Consider the following 7,885-nt stretch of genomic DNA (forward strand, 5'->3'; position numbering starts at 1 on the left):
GTTCTCTGATCAAAGGACTCCCTTTAGGATGTCTTGTAAGGTTGTTCTGGTTTTAACAAATTCCCTTAGTTTCTGCTTATCTGGAAATCTCCTAATTTCACCATCATACCTGAGGGACAATTTTGCCGGGTATATAATTCTTGGTAGAAAATTTTTCTCTTTCCGGGTTTTATATATACCATCCCATTGCTTTCTTGCTTGCATGGTTTATTCTGAGAAATCAGAGCTTATTCTTACTGGTTGTCTTTGTAAGTAATTTTTTGTTTTTCCTATGCTACTTTCAGGATTCTTTCTTTATCCTTGGTTTTCAGGAGTTTGATGATGATATGTCTTGGTGACTTTCTTTTCAGTCTATCCTGTTTGGGGTTCGTTCAACATCCTGAATGGATACCTTCTCATCTTTCATCATATCAGGAAAGTTCTCCAATAAATCTTGGACAATTTTCTCAGTGGTTTTATTATTCTCTTCCTGTCCTGGAATTCCAGTGTCACGTAGGTTATTCCTTTTGATGGTATCCCAATGATCCTTAGGTTTTCTTCATTTTGTTTTGATCTTTTTTCTGATTGATCCCTCTCTATAGAAGTATTCATATATTTGTCCTCAATCTCATTAATTCTGTCTTCAGTCATCAATTCTACTTCTTTGCCCTTTCAATGTGTTATCTATTTCTGACAATTTAGTATTAATCTTCTCAATTGCTATCTGTAGATTATGAATCATTTCTAATTTTTCATTTATTTTGTCATTTTGTTCTTTTATTTTCTCCCACAATTCTTCTAGAGTTTTGTCTGTGTTTTCCTTGGTCTGTCTCTCAATCCTTTGAAGACACCTAAATGATTCTTTTGAATTCCTTATCAGAGAGTTCCAATGCTGCTTCTTCCTCAAGGATGTGTTCTGGGTCTGTATCCTGCTCCCTTGTTTCTACCACTTTATCTTGCTTCTTTGTGTGGACTGTGATAGTCTGTTGTCTCTGAGAAATTGTGGTACTGTGTATTTAGATCTCTGTGAACTGCTTGTGAAGAGCAGCCAAGGGTGAATCAGTCTCCTCTTGGTGGTTTTTATCGTTGGCCCTTTGGTGGAGAAGGAAGTGGTGGCTCTCTCTCAGTAAGTGAAGCTGCAGTACGTGTGGGTAGAGTTGTGTCATATGGGGACTGTTGCTGTCTTCCATTCAGTTAGACATAATAACGACTGAATAACCATCAAAAAAGGTAAAAGCAAATGGACAAAAAAATACACTGTATAATCACACAGGAACATAAACCACAAAAGAGGAAAAAAAAAAGAAAAGTCCACAGTATCTGCGGAGAGGGCAATAAGAGAAAAAATGTAGAGAAGAAGAATAATGAAGAAAAAAATGGGAAAAACGTAAAAAGAAAAACAAGGAATTGAGTTAACCACAAGAAAGAAAAAAAAAAAATGCAACCAGGAACAAAGAAAAGAAGAAAAGCTGAAAACTAGAACCTGGGAGGGGAAGAATAAAGAATAATAATAAAAAGGACAAAATTAATAATAATACCAGCAGTTTTAAAACAGACAAAAACAAACCAACTAAAAAACAGAAAAAAGAAAAGAAAAAAGTCAGGGCAGGGTGGGGCAGGGCACCTAGGCTCTGTCCAGCACAGAGACTGGAATGGGATTCCTGCCAGTTCAGAAAGTGGGTGGGAGGCATGGCTGCACCTCCGTTCACCAAGACGGTGTAGGGTATAAGAGTAACAAGGGGAATATTTCACCTTTCCAGTCATCTGGGTCCAGAATGTACTTGGGATTCCCATCAAGTGGAGCCTGTTCTTAAGTCCCTGGAATCTGGGAGAATGCTGTCACTTTAAATATCCAAAATGGTCAAGCTGCTTGTAAACATTCAAAATGGCTGCACCCTCCGGACAGGCAAAAGTTCACAGTTCAGCCCACCTTCCTCCTCACAGCTTCCTCTTTTATTCTCCAGCCACTAGAGCAGTCCTCCTTGCAGTCCCTGGCTAGCAGGGCCAATTTTTAAGTTAATTCTTAGGTCCTACCACCACTTGGTAATATCCAAGCTACCTGTGCCATCAGGATCGCTGCCAGACCTCAGCTCCATATGTCTCCTTTTTTGGTATTTTCATGGAAATTCTTCTGCTAATTGGAGTTTATATCCTTTTATATCCTTCCCTTCAAAGCTCAGGGGTCCAGAATTATCTTCTGTATCTGTGTTAATTGGTTCCCCTTTTCTTTGCTGAAGAGAGTCTGTACAGTCTTTCTGCCTATTCCACCATCTTACTGGAACTTTCAGCCATGATATTTTCAATAGCTTCATACACATTGGGCAATGAATAAGGAAGACCAAAGAAGAAGTGGTATATTTGAATTGTGATGTTGACAAAGAATGCTGACAATTCCATGGACTACCAGAAGAACAAACAAATCAGTCTTGGAAGAAGAATAGCCAAAATATTCCTCAGAAGCAAGAATGGCCACACTGCCTCTCACGTACTTTGGTCATGTTCTCAGAAAGGACCAGTTCCTAGAGAAGGGTATCATGCCTGATGAAGTAGAGGGTCAGCAAAAAAGGGGAAGACCCTCAACAAAATGGATTGACACAATGGCTGCAATGATTGACTCAAGCATAGCAAAGATTTTTGAGGATAATGTAGGACCAGGCATCACTTCATTCTATTGAACAAAGGGTTGCTAATGAGTTTGAACTGACTCAACGGCACCTAAAAACAAAATCAGTAATCATTAAATGGTAATCTATCAGAAAGATATTTGTTAAGGTAAGAAATATAATAGGAAAAAAATCAAATAAGTATTACATAAGTGTAATTTGAATCACAGAAGGATTTACCCCCATACCCCATGTCCTTAAAAATCAAGAGATAATAAGCTCCCTTTAACATGTTTCCTTTCGTGTGAACACATCATTTTTCTCCTCTGCTTTTCCAAAAAAAAGAGTGAATATTCATATATAAGGTGCTTCAAAGGTCCAAGCAATGGAAAATCCAGTATCTAAAGATCCAACGCCTGGACTCTGGTCAGGAACTCTAAATATTAAGCTTGAATGCTGCAATCTGATTCTGTATGTCTTCACACACACACACACACACACACACACACACACACATACAATGTTTTTCCCTTACAAATAGCATCAAAACTCTGGATGACAGCTTATGAGGCATTTATGTGCTCTGGCTTCTCTAGGGAACCCCTTTAAAATTTTTGTGGATTCATCCTGAATCTCAGATGACTTTTTCAATACTAGAAAGAAAACGTGTTTTGACGCATCTGAAGAGCAAGACTGAAGAACGGATGGCCTGAAACGGGCTATAAGAGGGGCATTTGGCTTCAAGGTTCTTCAACTCGTGATTGAGATCTAATCTTGAAATGATTGGTGACCTGGAGGTCAAGGAGAACATGGATGTCAAGAGAAGCTCCTGAAATCTCGTATATGCTCGAGACATGGAGATGGTGATAATAAATTCTAACTGAGCTAATGAATAAAGAATATCCGTTTCTGGAGAGGTGACTTTCTAAGATGAATCTAGGAACCTTCACATGGCTGATGGGCAAGGAGTCAAGAATACTCTCATTTCCATGAAATCTAAAATAATTTATGTGAAATTCTATCTTTGTAATGGACATATTTGTACACAGAAATTAAGAATAAACCTTCATCCCTATAAAACCCTTTAGCTTCTTTGACAGTAGTGATCTTTAGAAAGATCAGCACAAGGCCGGTCCCCATGAGGCAGAGGTTAAAGATGTCCCAAATGGCCAAACTACCATGCCACTCCATCATTTCAGACATTAACTCCTCCTCCTCTCAGTAATCTCCCCATCTCAGGGTTCTGTACTTCGCTGTAACATGTCACAGAACTCACAGACACCCAAGGGATTGTCTCGCATAGCGGTGGTGGAGGCTAGCAAGCTGGCAAGTCCCAGGTCTGTAAGTAGATCTGGAGGATCCTCCAATTCTCAGGGTCTGACGAACCTCAATCAGCAGATCAGATGATGGCTGCTGTCCCAAATCCAGGGAGGAGATGACAATAGGCCAAAACGCAGAACCGGAGCAAGAGGAGGGTGAACCTTCCCAAAGGATTCATAGGTATACCCTCAAGGAGGCTAAGGGTGGTGATTTGAGTTATACCCTCCAGCAAGGTGGGACTCAAGATGTATCCTACCTGTGTTGCTTCAACAGAAATAACCCAAGTGGATGACTTTAACAATCAGTAGCTACTCAGTTGCTTACGGCAAATCCCACCACAGAGCCAATTGCCAGTCATTATAGGGAACAACTACCACCAGCTGCCCAGCCAAGTTGACACCCAACTTTAACTACCACACCACCCCAAACAGGCATGGATAATAGGATTTACAATACATCACAGAATGGAAGACAATGGCTAGAAGGACTATATCAAGCAATTCACCACACCTACCCACCAGAAGAATGAGATGGACTGACACAGTGGCAGCAATGATGGGCTCAAGCACAGCCTCAAGATTTTGAGGATGGCACAGGGCTGGACAGTGTTTGTGTTGTATATAGGATCACTACTGAGTCAGAGCTGAATCAAGAGCACCTAACAACAACCCACCAAAAGAAAAATTGTTATGGGCAAACAAGTATTTAGAGCCATTATCAAAAGTTTAAAGCATAACCCCAGAATGAGAAATACCACCAAAAACTGATAAATGAAGAAACTACTCAGTGATTATACAATTCCACTGGCAATTAGTATGTTGTGCTATTAAGTACTTATTCCAATTTGTGACTTCAGAAGAAGATAAAATCATAGGATTGAAATGGATAACTGCTGTCAACTGCACCTCATGTCTTCAGCCTTCCTCTATGCTCTCTTGAGTGGCATTATTTGTCTTAAGAGATTGAGTTAAAGGTGAACAACAAATACATGCTATGTTTTAAGTATGTCCTTTCTGATTGTGAGGTCAAAGGCAGCCAGTCAAGTGCTCGTTTTACTCAGAAAATCCACATCATCGTTATCAACCAGACTCACATGACTACCTTATCCTCCTCACAAACATCCTTGTCACCTCCATGTTCTCTCTAAGGTTGAGCCACATGTTCCACATAACTAGAATCACCATACACTTTAACTTCCAATTGGACCACTTTTGAGATTGAAAAGTGGCACTAATAATGATAAACCCTGAGCAACAGACATAAAACAAGCCTGTCCCAGGCAGACCAAGGTGCAACTCCACCATGACTTAATCTGATAGTTTTTTGCAGTTATCTACCTTATCTGTTTAATACTTCAGAATCATAATAAACATTCACCAGTGTGGCTAAGGGCACAGATTCTCTACTGGGATGTTACTAATAAAAGAGAAGAAGAGAGAGACTCTAAAGAATAATCAAAATATTCCTAAAACCATCCAGTCTCTGCATTATCATTCAAACACATAAAAAACAACCATTTGTTCTAAAGATCTCATTTTCTTTCAAAAGGCCTAGGAAGCTCCTAAAATTCTAAAAGCTGTAAGGCCAACAAAGCATTTGATATTTCCTAAAGCCTTATTGCTAAAGAAGGCTGGTGGTTCAAACCCACCAGCCACTCCTCGTAAGGAAGGTTGGGCAATCTACTTCTGTCGTGATAATTCCTCAGAAACCCAAGGAGGGGTCGCTATGAGTCAGATCTGACTCCATGGCAGTGAGTTTGTTTTTATTTCATTTATGTGTCCTCAGACTGTAAAGGATTATCAGATAGAAAAGGAATCTTTACCTTCTGGGGTTGGGTTTAGATTCTTCTAGTACATCAAGCTTTGCTGTTTTATTGGTACTGAGTTTCACAAGAGATGAAATACCAGAACGGCAACTTGTTAATTGTTCTTCTACACCTACATCTTTTAGTCAAAGAGAATCTTGTTTGAGCAGTTATGACTAAGAAGGGCAAGAAACACAACAGGGAGGGGTAAAAAGGTGGAAGACATGGAAATCCAATGCTGCCTACACAGGGTAGACCAAAGTATGGTTGAGGGACTGGAAGGGGACACAAAACTGTCATCCTTACAGCTGCACTGGGCCACTAAAGAGGAACCAATGACACACAGAGACAGTGCATGCATGAGGCTGCATAAGCAATCCCTAACCCTAATTTCATATAAAGTGATCTCCCAGGACCCATTTAGCCTGATCCTGCTCCAGACACAATAACTGAGGGACACAGCACAAGACAGATAAAACGTGTAGGGACCCTTCCCACAAACGTTTATGTTCTTTTTTCCACAAAGAAATTAGAAGTATCCTATACACAGCTATTCTGCCAAAGAAGAACTTAGAAGGAAAAGGAGGAGGGGGAAGGATGGTAAAAAGTAAAGGACAGAAAGGAAGAAAAGAGAGCAAGCAAGCTAGCTCCTACGGTCACATCTTTTCTTGAGAGAACTCTAATACCATATGAATCATCTTTCTTGTGCAATATGATCATTATATAAAAAAAATTAAACTCTTTGTCAGAGTGAAAAATCATATTTGCACACCTTCTGATGCAAAATTCCTTTCACTCAAATATTGGAAATTTCCTCTTCCTCCTCTACTCAAAACTTGTAATATTCATCAAATCTATCCCCAGTAATGTTTTCAGTGTTATGGCCAAGGCATGGAAGACAGAGTCATATGTAGAGTTGAAGCAGTAGCTCAGAGGATCCACTTTCTCCCAGGAAGGCCCAGCCAGGCTGACAGCAGTTGTTTTTTTCTGTAGCTCCACCAGCAGTGTTCAAAGCAGGGCACAAGGTAATGGGATGGCACACTTACTTGATGGTGAAGATATGAAGAAAGCTGCTCATGTCACTCTGGCCCAAGATTCAGCCAACCTGGGGACACAATTACTCATTCATCTTCTGGCACAGCTGGTAGAGACCTGCTGACTGGCCATCTGCAAGAGATGTTCTACTGGGGTAGTCAAGGCACAGGGGGAGCCCAGCCTTCTTGACAAGAAGAGGAAAATCTAAGAGCTCTATGGAAGCAGCCACTTGGTGTGCTTCAAATATTATTACCAGTAGAGACAACAGCTATGTTGATTGAAAAGAGTACCCCTCATTCTGCTCTGCCACTGACCCTTTATGAACCTCAACGGTAAAATGGGGTCACTGTACCTACCTCCACCGATGTAGTAGGGATTGACAGAAATAATGTATGAAAAACTGCTTTATAAAAAAAAGTAAATCCTTCAATAAGGCAGGAATGTCAGGATTAGATTAGAAGGTAAACTTTAATAGCCAATGAATACCAAAGGGTTCAACTCAATGATCCTGTATTATCAGACTCAGGAGAAGAGATAGAGGCAGTGATAAATGGAGGGCAGCTGAAAGCCATGGCCATATGGGGCTGACACCCAGTTTTCTCCACTTGTTCACTTTGCTGTACTTTCCAGGCCTCAGATTTGAAGCCACCACCACCTTTCCTCATTAACAATACAGTACATTCCTTTAATTTTCCTTTTTTTTTTTCCTTTCAATTAGATTTTTTATTTTTATTTCTTTAATTGTGCTTTGAGTGCAGATTCATTTTACATTCAACCATTCATACACATTTGATTTCATGGCCCTGATTAAAATCCCAAAAACTCTCCTCCTCTCTCCTTCCTATGACTACCCCCTCCCTGTGCCCTTCTTATATATGCATTCCTGCCTGTTCAGCTTTCCCTGTCTGTGAATGCTGCCACTCTGATGTCTCATGGCTAGTTGATCTAAGGAGTGCACCTCCCTAGAGTAGGTGGCTGCATCACCCTGTGATAGGTGTACTGCATGTACGTTTTTCTATGTTGGGCTGAGAGCCAATCCATGGAAGTGAGTCGATTTCTAGGCCTGAAGGGTAACCTGGGGCCATAGTCTTGGGTGTTACACCAGTCTCTATCCGACCAGTAATTCTGGTCATTTTTGTGTTTT

The sequence above is a fragment of the Orycteropus afer genome, unplaced genomic scaffold (genome assembly GCF_000298275.1).
Source record: "Orycteropus afer afer isolate SDZICR_OR568_19922 unplaced genomic scaffold, OryAfe1.0 scaffold00232, whole genome shotgun sequence".
In the NCBI taxonomy this organism is placed as follows: domain Eukaryota; kingdom Metazoa; phylum Chordata; class Mammalia; order Tubulidentata; family Orycteropodidae; genus Orycteropus; species Orycteropus afer.